The sequence below is a fragment of the Antechinus flavipes genome, chromosome 1, assembly GCF_016432865.1.
Source record: "Antechinus flavipes isolate AdamAnt ecotype Samford, QLD, Australia chromosome 1, AdamAnt_v2, whole genome shotgun sequence".
NCBI classification, from domain to species: Eukaryota; Metazoa; Chordata; class Mammalia; order Dasyuromorphia; family Dasyuridae; genus Antechinus; species Antechinus flavipes.
Genome location: NC_067398.1, coordinates 180,156,812 through 180,174,394, shown reverse-complemented (window position 1 = coordinate 180,174,394; position 17,583 = coordinate 180,156,812). Strand labels below are relative to the sequence as shown.

Below are 17,583 nucleotides of genomic sequence, written 5' to 3'. Positions count from 1 at the left end.
GGAGGAAGCAAAGAAGAAGCTAGGCTTCCTGGCTCTGACTTGTGCCATTAACTTTTATTCTCTGTGGTTCAAGAGAGTAACATAAAATATCCCAGGCAAGGATGGGGAGAGCAAAGCACTTATGGTGGTCAAGTTCATCACTCTTTACTTCAGTCCATTGACAAATATTCCTACCATGGGTCTCCCACATAATGTTTTTCTCTCCCCAGAGTTCTTTTCCAATGTCAAGTTGCAATACCCATTATCATAGTTGCTTCTAGAGATTTCATTTTCCCATTCACTAGACTTATAAAGCAAGAGGGGTTTCAAACAAGGCATTAAAACATTTCTGTGGTGATTTGGGGAAAATTATTCTTTAGGAATAGAAATTGGTATTACATAAAGAAAATACTGAAAAAGCCTTATAACTGATAAAGTCATAGAATATCAAAGCTAGAAGGAACCTTAGAAAACACATAATGCAAACATTTAATTTTAGAGGTACAGAAACTAGTCACAAAAATCACTGAACATTAGAGTTATGAGGACACTCATGATTCTACTTACATGTGAAAAGAGACACAACTAAGACATACTAGACAAAAAGGTCATCTGTGGTTTGAAGAACCTTAATGAAAGATAACCTACTACCTCAGACTATTTTGGGGTAAATCCACTGATTAACAAGTTTCCCAATTCCTCTACTCCACTTTGTTCCCATCAACCACATCAAACCTACATTGACCTCTACATTGCTGCTGGTTTTGTTCTCTGGGGCCAAACAATAAGCATCTAACTGCTCTTCCACAGGAGAACTTTTCAAGTATTTGAAGATAACTATCAGATTCTTCCCTAAATCTTTTCTCCATCAAACTAAAAATCCTAGGTTCTTTTACTAATCTTCACAGGATATATCTCCAACTTAATCTCCTCTGGATTTTCTCCAAGTCATCAACATCCTATTTAAACTGTAATGCAAAATAATATAACACATTGCTCAAAATACTTTGGAGAGAAAGACAATCACCTCCTATTTCTGGGACTCAAGCCTATTGAAGCAGGCCAAAATCACCTTATTATACTATTGACTCAAGATGAATTTTTTATCCTCTAAAAACCTTGTTTCCTCCATACAAAACCTAGATATATCTTCCCAGCCTTGGACTTATGAAGTTGAATTTTTCTCATGTAAATGCTAGATTTTACTTTTTCACCCTTAATATATTTCATCATATAAATGGCCCAGTAGTCTAAGCCATTGACATCTTTCTTGATTCTAACACTATCATATAATGTTTTAACTGTTCCTTCATGATTTTATGTCATTTACAAATCTAATAAGTATGCCATTTACACCTTTACCCAAGCCACTGATAAAAAAGTTAAGCAAGTAAGAGCCAAGAAGAGAACTCTGAGACAGCAGAGACAATGACAGTTGACATTTAGCCATTGAGTCTGGCCACTCAATCAATTCTAAGTCCAACTGATACTATTGTCATTTAGTTCATATTTCTCCACTATTTCAGTGATATGAGCAATAAGGCCTTTACCCAATATTCTGAACTCTAGGTAAAATATATGTATAGCATTCCTTTGATCTGTGGGTTTAGTAATTGTGTTTTTCAAAAAAAAAAAAGATTTATGGTCTTACCTGTCCTTGGTAAAGTCTTGTTTGTAGAAGAGCACAGTCAGTGGGGAAACTGGGTGAGGTATAAGATCCTTCAGCCCAAAGGGAACCTGCTAACAGTGTCTGATTCAGCTCCCCATCTCCCCTAAACACTCTCAGCCTTCCTGAGAAGTTGGGGGTTTACAACCTGTTGTGATTGAAGCAGAGTGATACTAGGTGAAAGAGCTACATACTCTACAAACTACATACAATAGCAAGTTGTTTATGTGGTCCCATGTGTACAGTATGTACTGGGTGCATGCCTAGTGTTTTTGTTATGTAAGGTTATGAATGTATAAAAAGGGGAAAGTCTTTGAAATAAATGGACTCCATTTTCCACCATTCTCAGGAGTCCTGCCTTATCACTTCTCCACTAGGAAGGTATATTTTAATCACCCCAGCATGGGAGCTCTAGAAAGCATGGTACATTTTGTCACCCAAACTTGGGGGCTCTAGAAAGCAGGACACAACATTTGGCACCCAACATGGGGCTCTAAGTGAGGTCCTATGCAAATCAGCTCGACTGATCCAATCCTCTGAGTTCAGTGGAGAAGTCCCAGTGACTCAAAGAGTAAATATAGAAATAGGCAAGTAGGAAGAATTGGTAAGGGCTAAACTAGTCACTTTCATTTTTCAACCAAAATGAGGCAAATACTAAGAAATGAGCCTCCCCCTACCAGGGAAGTATTAAGCATGCTTAATGGTTAACAGAGAAGCAAGTTTTGTTGATAAATGAGAAGTAAATCACTGAGTGCATGTCTCTGTGGCTTTGTAAGAAGCAGAGTTTGGAGCCAGGGATGTGAAAGTTAGTGGGAGAACAACTAACTGAATACAATGGATTAAGGAATCCCACAAGTTTTAAAAAGAGGAAAAAATTTAACTTGGACAGCCAAACAAGGAAGTGTGAGGAGAAAAACAAGCAGAGAGTTGGTGCGTGGAGAGTACAACATGTGGGGCAGAGCTAAGGAAGTCTTTTTTTTTTTTTTTTTTTTTTACCATTTTACTGATTTATTTTGCTTATTACTGCTCTAGGAGATCTGCAGGACATAGCCAGTTAGGTGAGAAAACAGTTCAGTATCTGGCCTATTGGGCAGAAAAAGAATTAAATACCTTAAGTATCTTGCTGATGAGCTTGCTTTTCACCTTCAAAGCTCATTTTCAATGCTGCCTACACCTGAGCAAGTATCCTTAGGGTATTCCCCATATCCTGACTCTCCTCCCTCAACTCTGCCTTTGTGGGGTGGGGGGTAAGGGGGAGTGGGAGGGGCAATGTCACCATCGTTGCCACCCATGAAGCAGTTTTGCCCATATCCTATGTTCTCATTACAAGAGGCAAGATTTGGCTCCGGGGCCCCAGGCAAAAAACACTTGGGGCATGATGGCAACTGTTATTACACCCAGGGAGTCTTTAAGTAAACTAATGGGGAAAGGGGATTGCAATTAGAGAGAAGGGAGCTGTATGCAGCTGGAACTACTGAGATATCCCCTAGAGAGCTGAAACCTGTCCCTGTCCACCCTATAGACCCTTTACTTCCACACACTGTCGGCTTGACCATTTCACCTTCTGAGAATGCTTACACAACAGTGTCCATCCATACACTTATGTGGGCATCTGGGGAATGTGTAACTAATGTCCCAGTCACTGGCCAAAAATTATGGCAAACACTCACGTTTCTGGCATAGGAAGATCAATAGCAGCTGAACTTAATGCTGCTCCTTTGGGGTGTAGTCTGGGGATGGAGCAGGGGTTTTTGCTCCTTTTGTAGTAAAAAATAAGGGGATCCCCATCAATTTATGAAGAAGAGACATCAAGACATTCTTCCATAATAAAAGAAAGGGGTAGCCTCAGGTAACTCTAGGGAACTTCTAAACTTAATTTTATATATTAAAATTTTTTGATTTTTTGATGAAGACACACTGCCTCAAGCAGACAAGTTTTATAACCTACTGTAAGGGCAGTGTCCAGTGAGAGCAACTCCAATATCTTTAGATAATTGCCAGGTGATGTGGAGAGATCCAGAAAGTAACGAGTGGAAGGGATCAGATAGATTAACTACTTGGCAAAGAGGGTTTGCTTGAATCTCAACAGATAGAGAAGGAACCTGATGGGTGCCAACGAGCTGTATCTGCCTTGTCCATCCAAAAGGTCAGAAAAAGAGAAGACCCAAAGAACATCAGATGGTTCCATCACTGACTGTGGCTACCATGAAAGAGCCTGGCAGTTAACTCTTTGTGTATGGCAATTGACTCATGAACATCAAAAATAATTCTCAATGAGACGGATGCAGGACTTTAAAACCTTCAGGAATCATTGGATTCCTTGAGACATGATAAGACTGATGCAGGATTTCACAATCTGAAGGAATCATTAGATTTCCTGAGACATAAGACTGACACAGGACTTCAAAATCTTCTGGAATCATTGGCTTTTCTGACACATGAAATGATGGACAATAGATTGGTTTTAGACTATTTCCTGGCTGCTGATAAAGGTGTATGTGGTTATGAATTGGTAATTATTTTTTACACCTTCCTTCTGGGACTCGTGGAAATCTTTATATTATTTTGTTTATTTATATTGTTTGTTATGCTACTACTTGCTTGTATGATATTACAACATGTGTGTGATTCCTCCCATGCTGATGGATGTAACTACTGGTATATACCTGCTTCAATTAAAACAAAAGAAAGAGCAAGATGTAGAGGGTCACAAACAGTGGAGAAAGTTTGGGTAAGGTATAAGACCCTTCAGCCCAGAGGCAACCTGCTGGCAATGTCTGGTTCAGCTCCTCCTTTCCCCTAAGGGCTTTCAGCCTTCCTGAGAAGTCAGGGGGCAGTGAAAATGTATAGTTAAAGTTGTAGTTGAAGTAGAGAGATACCAGGTGGCAAACTACTTACAATAACAAATTGTTTATGTGGTCCCACATGCAAAGTACATACTGGGTGTATACCTAGTATTTCTGTTACATAAAGGTATGAGAGTATAAAAAGGGGAAAGTCCTTGAAATAAACAGACTCCATTTTTCCACCATCCTCAGGAGTCCTGCCTTAACACTTCTCTACTAGAAGGTATATTTTAATCACCCCAGCATGGGGGCTCTAGAAAGCAGGACATAACACTTGCTGCTAATTGTGACAATGAATAAAGCACCACAAGGGGTTTCCCATCAAGAAAACCAAAGTTTTTAGACAGCTTCATGACCTCTGACTGTCTCAGTTTTCTCAGTTGTTAAATGAGGAAAAGAACACCTACTTCAGGATGTTGGTTTAAGGATCAAATTAGATAATATTACTAAAGCACTTAGCACACAGATCCTATATAGATGCTTCTTTCCTTCCCCATTCCACCCCCGCACACCCCTTCTTGGCTCTTAATGTTCACTAATCATATAATCAATAATCTATTGTAGGATTCTACTAAGCCTTTAAGTAAATTTTCTTGACCAACAGTTTGTACTCTCTTCTTTTCCCTTAAAAAACTGACATTTTTTTACTTTAGCCCTAGGATATCTCTCTAGTGCTACACTTTTTTTCAATATCACTAATACTTATTTAATGACTACATACTCTAGTTCTTTTGGGATACAAAGGTACAATTCATCTGTGCCTGGTGACTTAGATTCATTAAAGGTAAATTGGTGTTGAGGCAGTAAGGTAGTACAGTGAATAGCAGACCAAGTGTGGAGTCAGGAAGACTCATCTTCCCCAAATTCAAATCTAATATTAGGCACAAGCTAGCTATGTGACCCTGAGCAAGTGTTTGTGTCAGCTCTCCATCTTGAAAATGAGCTAAAGAAGTAAATAGCAAATCACTGCAATATCTTTGCCAAGAAAACTCTAAATGGGATTATGCAGAATTAGATACAAGTGAAAATGACTAAACAGTAAAAATAAAAGATTAGCAGCAACTTATTTTCCTTTTTTTTCTTCTATTACCTTCCTATTCACCAATTTTTGATTTTTTCCTTTCCTGCCCACTATTATTGAAAAGTGACATGTTCAAGGTGACATTGTTGGTAATAGAATCATCACCAGAACTGAGATGTACACTCAGTTGGATTTTCAATACTGTGTTAGTGCCACTAACTTCACCATGAAGGAACTTTGGAAGAAAAACTACTTATTAATTGAAAGTAATAGATTAACTAGGCTAGAGTATTAACATTCTAAAACAAAGCAGGAGTCATGATACCAAATCCCAATATATCCCTAAATATATTGGACTGTGTGAACTTTTCATTTAACAAAGAGACATTTCAGAAGGCAAGATCTATTCCCAAAAGTTAGCTGTAAGGCCACATAAAACCAATAAGCACTTATTAACACCTCATATAAGATTTCCCTGTGATATAACTGTAGGGGAACTGTGTATTTCTAAAGAAAGTGTTAAGCATGTGTTAAATAGCCTCAGTTTCCTCTTCAGACTAATTTCAGAGCCATAACAGAAAAGCTTAGCAAAATATCTGAGAAAAGCAGACTATAGAAACTCAGAGCATTAGTCTATCTAGGAAGCACTTTGGTGCCAGTAACCACAATGAGATAAATACATGCAGCACAATGTAAATAAAATGTTTTGACCTGAGCTATGAGTCAGGTTCATAAAAGAAAAGTTAAGGGCTAGGGCAGATGCCCTCAATGAAAAAGCAAGATACACTCTGACATAGACTTATACACAACCAATGGCCCAAAAAAGAGCCACTTACAAGACACATGTTGATTTCTGCTATGGTATGATCCATCTTTCATAATTTATCACTTATGATAAGACTTTCTAGTCCAAATCCCAAATTCCAAACCACAGAATGACTCCTTGCACCTAGACCTACATCTGAGAAGTAATCATTTATGTTCATTTGTTCTGTTGTGTCTGACTCGAAGTAACATCGTGAACAATAGCAATATAGATTCTTCTATCCTCCATTATCACTTGAAATCTGTTTGAGTTCATATTAATTATTTCCATGATATCTAGCCATCTCATCCTCTGCTATCTCCTTATGCTGTTGCCTTCAATGTTTTCCAATATCAGAAATAATTTAATTTTCAATGTCAGTATGTGATCTTCTAGTGAGTAGCCTGAATTAATTTCTTTAACTGTTGACTGATTTGATCTTCTTGCTATCAGTGATTGTCAAAAGTCTTCTCTAGCAGCACAATTTGAAAAGATCAGTTTTGTGATACTTAGCTTTCCTAATGATGGTCTAATTCTTACATCCATACATTACTAATGGAATATAGTTATTTGTCCTTCCTTCCCAAAGAGGACTAATGACATCAGGAAGGTGATATCTTGACTTGCAAGTAAATTAAGGACTTGTGCAAAGTCCTCATCTCCACTTTCTCTTCTGGAGTCCAGTGGCCCCGTGGCAATGGAATACTTTGACTTTTTTAAGCTAAGGTCTTTCCCAGGTCTCAGTGTATCTGAGACAACAACCAGAGGAAGGAAAAGAAGAAGCTACTAAAAAAATCATACCTTTGACTATATAGACCTTTGTCAGAAAGGTGATTTCTCTGCTTTTTAGTGTGCTATCCAGATTTGCCAAAGTTTTATTTCCAAAGAGTAAGTGTCTTTTAATTTCATGGCTGCAATTACTGTCTGCAGTGATTTTTAATCCAAAAACATAAAATTTGACTCTGCTTCCATTTCTTCTCTATTTGCCAGAAAGTTATGGGACAAGTTGCTAAGTTTTCTTTTTCTTTTGATGTTGAGCTTCAAGCCAGCTTTTACATTCTCCTCTTTCACACTCAGAAAGCTTCTTAGTTCCTCTTTCCATTTTCTGCCATCAAAGTGCTATCATTAAATATCTGAGACTGTTAATATATCTCTAAGCAACCTAATTCTAGATATTGATTCATTCATCCTGGTATTTAGTATGATGTACTCTGCATATAAGTTAAATATTGTCATATACAGCCTTGTTCTATTCTTTTTCCAGTGTTAAATTAATCATTTGCTCGATGTCTGATTCTAACTATTGCTTCTTTGCCTGCATACAGTTCCCTCCAAATACAAACAATATGATCTGATATTCCTATCTCTTTAAGAACTTGTTACATTTTGTCATGATCCACAAAATAGAAGTCTTTAATATTGAAGTAGAAATGGGTATTTTTCTGGAACTCTCTTGCTTTCTCCATAATCCACTGAATTTTGGCAATTTGGTCTCTTGTTCCTATGTCTCATCAAAAACCAGCCTGTTCTGGTAAATCTTGTAGCATTCCCCTTCTTTTAAGACATAAAGAGATCTTTTCCAATCCAGTGGCCACTATTATATTTTCCAAATTTGGTGATATATTGAATACAGCACTTTAATCCTTCATATTTTAGGAATTTAAAAAGATCAGATGAAATTCTTTTTATCTCCACTAGCCTCACTGTTAGAAATGCTTCCCAAGATTCACTTGACTTCATTAATCAAGATGTCTGACTCTAGATCAGTAACTATACCATCATGATTATCAGTAATGTTAACTTTTTTCTTGTATGGTTCGTATGTATATTTTTCCACTAGTAATCTCTTCTACTTCCCTTCTGAATATGAACTGGAGGTAAACATAATTACAAGGCATTAGATCTGGTAAAGACTGCACCTGAAGGACTATGGATAGACAATCACTAAAAAAAAAATCCCAAAGAAAAAGAATAAGTAAGAAAAACAGATTCCTGATGAGGCTTTACAAATAGTTGAGGAAAAAAGGAAAGAGAAAAAGAAAAAAGAAAAGGAAAGGAAAAGAGGGAAAGATATATCTAAATGAATACCCAATTCTAGAGAACAGCAAGGAAAGATGAGGTTTCCTTAAACAAGCATGAAAAAAAAATAGAAGAAAACAATAGAAAATATGAAAATTAGAGCTATCAAAAGGAAAATTTGTATGATAAAAGACAAATAAATGTTTTAGGGATTTAACAGCAACAAAAGAAATTAAGGAGGGTTGGCAAGAATATCAAAAGAGAGTCATGCATAAAGAAGACCTAGTTTCTACAAAGCCCCCCAGGTATATTATTAAGCACTTATTAGGTGCTAGTCACTGTTGTAACCATTACTGAGACAGAGGTCCACAATTTGTTCTTGTTACCTAATGTTGGAATATTTACAAATTGTTAAGTCATTAGAGTTGATAGAAACAATAATTATCTAATTTAGCATGGTTCAATATCCTTGATCTAATCTTACAAGGAGATGTTTTGGGCCAGAACCTGAAACAAGGTACTAAGTAGAACTAATTGATACAATGCTTATGTTCACACCTTTACTCATTGGAGTTCATACATTTGGGATATTTCAGGGTTTAGTATGAGATATCCGAATTCACACCTCCCTTGAAGCTCTTAGGGCCAGAGAGAACTATGAGAGAAAACCCATAATCCCTCTCTCTGATATATAAGAAGAAAGCAGAGGCCCAGTTAGGAGAGTTCAGCTGAATTAGATTGGAGAGGAGCACGCTAGGACAGATGTAGAGCACTCTGGGAGATTGAGAGCCAGAAGCCCTCTCTCCGAGGCAAGAGAGATTCATTCCATTTTCCACTTGGCTGGTTGGTGGCTGAAGAAAGCAGAGGCAGAAACAAAGGACAATCTGCAAGAGCTCTTAGAACCAAGCAGAGAGATAGACCTAAGGTAACCAGGCTATATTGGAGGCAATAAAAGATCTGAACTTTTATCACCTGACTGCGTTTTGAGGTGATTATTACTTTCAACTGAAACTAAGGCTGCCTCCAGAAAACATTCCCAAGAAACCTGCTTTCTCCCAGAGAGAACTATTATATTATTTTAAAAGAAGAAAATCACCACAGCTTAAAATGACCTTTTGGATAATAAGCAAGCTATTTCTCTTTTTGTCTTCCTCCCCCACCATATTGGTAACTAAAACTATGATCAAATGTATGCATATATTGTATTTAAGATATACTTTAACATATTTAACATATATTAGTCTACCTGCCATCTGGGGGAAGGGGTGGGGAGAAGGAGGAGAAAAATTGGAATAGAAGGTTTTGCAATTGTCAATGCTGAAAAATTGCCCATGCATATATTTTGTAAATAAAAAGCTATAATAAAAAATAAAAATAAAAAAGCCAAAAAAAATCTATGATCAAGAAAAAAATTTACATATAGTACAATTTAATAAATAAATGTAAATGCATAAATAGGAAATCTATCCACTATTGAACATTTTTCTTCTTTTTTAATTGTTCAATAATCAGTCAACAAACATTTACTGAGCACCTACTATGTGACAGACACAGTGGTAAGCAAAAGAAGGTTCATAGCTCTAGAAATATGGAAGGGATCTCAAAGTCCATTCAATCCAATCCCCACATTTTATAATTTAACAAACCAAGACCCAGAGAAGCTCGGTGGCTACCCACAATCACACAGGCAATAAATATCAAAAGTAAAATTTGAACACAGGTCTTATGACTTCAGAGCCAGAGTCCTTGTCACTGTGTTGCATTGCAAGTCTTAGAAGTAAGGAAAGAGCATAATCAGAGCCCAAAACTCTTATCATCTCACCTCATCTTGTCTACATTGAATGACAATATGTTCAATAGGCAATAAACACCAACTGAATCCTCAAAGGGTTAAACTTAGTAACAATAATGATTTTTTTTATTATTTTTATTAACATTTTATAGCACCTACTATGTACCAGGCACTATGCTAAGTGATTTACAATTATCTCACTTAATCTACAATGCTACAACTGTTGCTACAAATATTTACATATAGTGACACAGGAAAAAAATACACCACCTAAAGTAGGTTAAATAACTTGCCCACTACTAAGTGTATGCAATCAAATTTGGACTCATCTTTCTCACTTGAAACCAGGTGTTCTACCCACTGCACCATCTAACTGTCTAGGTTAATAACGGAACAATGTAAATTAGCTCAGGCATATTAGGTGAGTCAGAGAGAAAGGAAAGAAGATGAGTGAGAATAACTATGACTTATAATATTGAGATTGCTCTTCTCCAGAATCAGAAAATATGAATTTAAATCTTTGCTCTTAGTGTAGCAAGGCTGAGTCATTTTACTTCTCTGAATCTTAGTTTTCTTCATCTATAAAATAAATGTGACTGCCAAAAATATTGTGAGAGAAGTACTTTGTATATTTTAAAGTGGTATTTTAGTAAAATATTAATATCATACTATAACCTATTCAACATGTAAAGGACTGCTTGCCATCTGGGGGAGGGGGTGGAGGGAGGGAGGGGGAAAATCGGAACAGAAGTGAATGCAAGGGATAATGCTGTAAAAAAATTACCCTGGTATGGGTTCTATCAATAAAAAGTTATTTTAAAAAAAAAGAAATATTAATATCATTACAATTTATTCCCAGATTGTACAGGTCTCCTATTATTCAGCAAGGAAGAGGCTAGTAATAATGTCTCACATTCATAAAAACTTTAATAAAATAATAAACTCTTTTGAATTTACCTTTTTTGGAAAAGGAGGAAAAATCAACTAACAACTTAGTTCTAAAACCCAAATACACTAATTAGATTATGAATTGCCACTACTCAGGAAATACCATCCATCCCACAAAGCATATAAGAAGCCAATTTCCATCAGCCAACATTTCCCATCTTATTTTCTCTATAATATTTAGCTCTTTGCTTTAATTATGCTCGATATTTACAAAGAGAAAGCTGGCGTTGTATTAATTGGATTGCTTCTTGATCTAAGTTGGCAAAAAACAAAACAAAAAAGCCTCCCTTATATTTAAAGAAAAATACAGGAACAAAACTTCTTTCTCCTACAGACCTAATGCCAAACTTTCCTCTGTCTCCTGTAGTTCCTTTAAATCCTGTGCCTTTCCTAGATTTGTGATCTGTGACATAAATGAAATATGTTATCAAGAATCTGCCGTCCAGATCATACTGGTTTTTCACTTCCTACTAAAACCCATGAGTGCCCGTCTATCAGTCCCTTACAAATGTATGGAACTTCAAGAGACTTTCTATTTTCTCCTTTTTTTCCTGATTTAATTCAGGGACAGCCTTTAGAAACTACAAGACCCAAGAGAAAATTGCAATACAGCAACTCATAAGAGGCTTGCTTTCTGATGTCTTTCTTGTGGCTACATGAGGCCCTCTGTTGCAGTGACAGGAACGTTGGCCTGGGGGGCTGGGAAACTGTGTGATCTGGAGCAAAGTACTTAACCTTTCTGAGCCTCATTTTCTCATTTGTCAAATGAGGCCAAAAATTTCTGGCCTAGTTCACATAGGTCATTGTGAAGAGCACATAAAAAAATGCATGTGAAATCATTCTAAAAGGTAAGAAAGTCCTTCGCAGATGAAGGAATCACTGTCACCATCCCTCCCAGCAAATGTTCATGGCTGCAGGAGGTGTACGTGTTCACTCCTGAGGGTAACAAGAGGCCAGCTAGAAAAGTATCTTCCAAAAGAGCAATGTCATCTGTGCAGTAAACATCTTATACAATTATTAATTACATTAATGGCATACCTCATTATCAGGGCTCCAGATGATGGGAGTATAGATATGACACAGGTTAAATCCTGTCCACCAAAAACAAAATGAGAAGAAAAAAACATTTTTATATAGGTGATGAGCAATGGACCTCTGATTTCATCGAAATAGAGAACTTTTGAAGGAGGATCCCCATCACTATACCCCTCACCAATATGGATTGTTACTTTCTTTGCAATTTGTAGTTCTACAGAACTGCCTCAGGCAATGTCAGGTTTAAGTCTATTGCCCCAGTTCACCCAACCAATGTCAGGTTCAGAATTTGTGAACTGAATCTGAGAGATCCTGGCTCCACAGCCAACTGTCTATTAACTACCAATGCTTTCTCCTTGTTTTTCTAGTAATATGAATCTATAACCTCCTCAAATGCATATACATGCACATATTCTACTATCTTGATTCCTTTAGTTTACTAATTATTATTAAAATAATAATTGTTTTGAAATTTTAATATGTCCCTAAAATCATTATATTAAATTCTATATATAGCAAATAAAAAATAAATTGAAAATGTAGAGGGGAGAAGACTTTACATTTGGTGTGATTTATTAAATAAAATATTGTTTTCAGAGCAACTGAAAAACTTAAAAAATTTGCATGAAAATAAGGGAAACAGGGAATGATGAAAAATGCTTTATGATTTTGTTACAAAAGTTTACATATAACATTATACATGTTTAACAATTTATTGGGATGAAATAATTGAATAAATATTTAGGGATAGTATACTAAATTTATTTCTAACTTTAAGGAGAAAAAAAGAACAAGAAAAACCCTGTAAGCTGAATGAAAAGTCTGCTTTTTTTTTTTAACCTTTCTAAGTTTTTTTTTAAATTCCTATCATTAAAGCTTTATTTGATATCAGCATAATTTGAGAGTCTTGAAAAATGTATTTATTCTTGAATTTTTTGATAATTTCTGTCTAAGTATAAACACCTGTTTACTAAGTATTAACAATTAATAATTAAACCCTTAAAAAGCTTACAGAACCTTCAGATGAGTGCATGTCCTGTATTTTAAAGGAGAGTAAATGACCACAGGAGACTGAGGAACTAGTCAATTAATGTTTAAAGCCATAGCTGATGCAAAAATAAAATAGCAGATTTGCTGATGCCCTCTTCCATTAAGTAATACTCACCACTTAGAATGTGCTCAGGCACGTTCCTATAAGTGCAAAATAAAATTTTGTAAGGAAAATAGAGAGCCCTACAAGCATATGTTTACCACATTTCCTGTTTGTACACTCAAAATACCTGTTTTGAAAGGGCGATTACCTGTTTGCAGTCACAACTGAGGTGTAAATCTTTAAAATTTGAGCTGACAGGTTTTACTATGTAATGAAACATGTCAAGTGCAAACTGACAAGCGGATTTAGTTTGGGGAGGATTTTTCCTAACACCTTTTTCCATTATAAGAATAGCACTTCTGGGCTCCATGATATCCTACAAAATTTCACCTCCCAAAATAAAATAGAATGGGCAGGTGTAACTCTGAGTGCTTTCATAGTCAACAAAGTGAAGAAAAGGCTTTACTAAAATACAAACATATTTACTTACATACTTACACACATGAACACATACATTGCCATTTTGAAAATTAAGAGGTCTTATTTCCCTTGGTAATCTCCACCACGATAATGGCTTACGATCCCTTAAGACCAGAATCATAGGGCCATATTCCACACTATATGATGCACTCATCAAAATTTTGCTCTGGATAAAACTTCCAGAAATTAGAAAGTTAGACTTTCACATTGTCCAAACAAACTCAAAAGAAGGTGACCCAGAAGTGAAGGGCGCAACTTCCCTGGGGCAAAACAGCCTTTGTATGTGAAATCCAAGAAGAACTGAAATCTTCAGGACAAGCAAATCTCAGTTCCGGCAAGGAGACCCTGTCCACCGTCCTATTTAATTCATCTAGAATTTATGTGAAATACTATATTAGGTTCATTTGTAAATAAGTTAGGTTTAGGTATAAGTTTTTTGGGTATGTTTGTTTTTTTTTTTTTCCTTTTTCATTATGGTATGTGTAAATGGGAATATGCTTTAATTTCAATAATTGCCTATAGATGTGTAAACAAATTGGGGAGAGGGGTCAGAACTTAGTGCATTTACTTAAAATTATTTTTTTTAATTAAACATGAGATGACTCTCTCATCACCAGAGTCATCTGATTGGGCACTAAACAATAAGTATTAGTTCCTTATTCTAGTAGCTATTAACTTAAATCATTTTCATATCATAATCTTTGAGATAAAGACATGATACAGCAAATTGTATTTGCATACAATCTTTTAATTATTTAACTTTTTAAACCTAGTATTAGATATTTATAATCTTAATTGTTCACCCAACTGGCTTAACATTAAATAGAAAATGATATTTATTTATTATTAAATGCAGTATAACAAAAGAAATGTTTCTATGTATTTGCAATGGACCTCTAGTGCCCCCTTCTGGTATAAAATGTGAAATAAATTCACTAAGGCTTTAAAAGACCATTTGAAGTAATCCCCTATACACAGCTGTTTATGGTGAGATTCTTGTCAATCTTACTGGCTGATTAAATCGCAAAATTCCCCTTTTTTTTCTAAAATGGCAAAGAGTTCATTTTGCTTCCTAATGGTTCCAATTTGCCTTAATGAAAAGGACTGTGTACAAAAGAGACTTACTTCTTCAGAGTAATCAAACTCTGATTTCTGAATTAAGTGTATAATAAAAATTAGGTACCCGCCCTTTTTTAGGTGAAATTATATCATCATCAGTTTCTTATTTTACTTTATGAAAGACGATAAAGCTGCAGACATACTTGGGTTAATAATATTAAATGCCATGTTGCCATGTTTTCTACCAAATCCAGGCTGATGCTAACAGACATACTCATTCATTACAGTTGCTCTTGACATAGCATAAAGGGCAAAAGGCAGCATGATAGATTAAAAAGATATTATGCTACAATATTAATTATAGCATCAGCACCTTTTTGTGCTTCTACTGCATATAAATGTCTATTTTCATTTTAAAATTCTGAATACACTTTGGGAAGACAGATTTGTTGCTTAGACATAGGAAAGGGAAATGATAGTAACAGAAAGGCTAGAATTTTCTTCTGTCAATTTAACCAAGTCTGTGTCTTCAAGAAAAGCTAGGGCCTTTCTGACACAATTTTTCCTACCTGGAGAGCTATTCCATTTAATTTGTGATACATTCTGTGAATCATTGTTATACATGGTTGTCCATACAGCACCAAAACTGAAATGAGATTTTTTTTATTTGATATTTATTTTGATAATATTTATAAATTTAATTAATCAATATTTCTGAATCTACACTTTGAAACTAGAGATCCAGTAAGTAACTTTCCCCCCCAAAGACTGTTAGCAGGATACACCAGAATATTGATGCGCAGATATTTAAAATAAATTACTGGATAGTTACAAGGCAATGAAAATTTGTAAAACTTATTAAACCTTCCATCGGTAAATTACCAAGGGATCAATGGTTAATTTTATCATTAAAATTTGTACAAAATAGAGCTAATCATAATTGCAAAATAGATTCTAAATATTCAAAATTATAGAACCGTGGTTAGAAGATGTTCTAAAATTGACTATGCTATCTAATTTACAGAACATGCTTTTTGTCAAAAAACAATTACATATTATTATAATTTTAAAATATTTTTTCAATATATTGAATTTTCTGATAATTCTTAGGCAATATTGTCCCCCATAACCCTTAAGTTTTGTTCCTAATGTGATGCTACGAATCAAAAAGGCTTGTTAGAGAAAACTTAGTTAACTGATGAGTGTTTTTCTTCTAAAGTGCCCTTACTCTGTGTCATTATTGCCCATAAATAGTTTTATAATAATTTGGCTAGCTGAAAAAATAACGATTGTGTATTTTTTCTAGCGATCCTGCTGCCCACTTCAGGGTTGCTTGAACATTTTATTCCCACTGATGCATTTTAGCTTTCACACGTTGAAAATGACAACCAGTTCAATTTGAGGATGCAAAAGAACTGAATACATCAGGAATAACCAGATTTAATGAGATGTTTGTGTTGTGCTGCATCTCGAATAGAAAAGTGTTGCTCTTTGAAAATGTGAAGGACTGCAGAAATAGCACATAGGAATGTGATTTTTTTTTTTGAAAATAGTTATTGTCCTTTTACTATCCAAATTAGTTACATAACTATCTCATTCTTCTGGAAAGGGATACTAGCAGATAAGGTCTATACACTTCACTGATTATTCTCCATTATCAGTAATTTGTCAAAATACCACCTACTAATTTGTCAAAGTATCCAAAATTCATGATGTAATCCAGATGTTTCTACTCTGCTTTTTCTCTCCAGATTGTCAAAATATACAAATGAGCTTTCAGCTATTATACTGAATAGGAAATTAATTTTTTAACAAGTTATTTAAATCTTTATTCCCTAGAAACTTTAGTTGTAATGCTTTAACATATGGAAAAACTAAAATTAAATAAAAGCTTTTATTTGAATTCTAGTTGTAATTCCTTTGGAAGCTTTTAATTCCATCACTCACATTGACTGTCACCATCAAGAATTATTTATTGCACATCTATAGTGTGTAGGCACTATATTGAGCATGCTCAGGTTAATTTTGGTATATTTACTGCTTCATAAATGACTACAGAGTACCTAATTTAGTACATGTTCATGATAAGTTCTCAATAATTGTTGACAATAATATTGAAAAGCCACTGTTCTTACCCCAAACAAGAAGCATCACTTTTCATATGTATAAGGGCTGAGAATTGTGATTTATATTATGGTAAAAATAATATTATTCTGAAAAAATACTGAAAAGGAGTTGCTGCAACAAAAAAGTTGTATGTCTTTTTGTCACTGGATCTTAAATTCCAAATGCCTGCAAATTATATACAGTTAAAAAGCAGGACATTAATATACCAAAATATCTAGGGTTTACCTAAACCCAACATCTATAACAGTACTGAAAAATCCAGGGAAAGAGTACTAAAATTTATCTAGATAAGCCCAATGATACAGAAATTTCACCTCCTTGGATAACAGACTGAATTTTTCAATTATAATCTGATGTGTATATCCTATTAGGTACAAGTTTTGTCTTTATACTCTATACTATATATTTTTTTCATTTTTTCCGTGTTGCCTAACTAGGATTCCAAATTGATATTCGCATTAAATTGTCTTACAATATCTCTTTGGGGAGGGAAGAAAGGAAAAGAGAAAGAGAGAGGTGGGGAAACATGCACTGTTGGGAAACTGAAAAGTTTAATTTTTTAGCAAATGTAACTGTGACACTAGTCCATTTCTACAATAAGAATTTACTTCATTTCAGTAGACAAGAATAGCTATCATAATAATTATAGATGTGATATTGAGGCTTATTTCATTTTAAATATTAAAAGAATAACTAGTTCTTTTAAAAAATTA

The 17,583-nt window shown here is 35.0% G+C and overlaps 1 long non-coding RNA gene across 2 annotated transcripts in view; it reads left to right on the top strand.

Annotated features, from left to right (window-relative positions):
• LOC127551649 (uncharacterized) overlaps nt 1–17,583 on the top strand; it is a 92,724-nt gene that overhangs the window by 50,706 nt on the left and 24,435 nt on the right. The window lies entirely within an intron of this gene.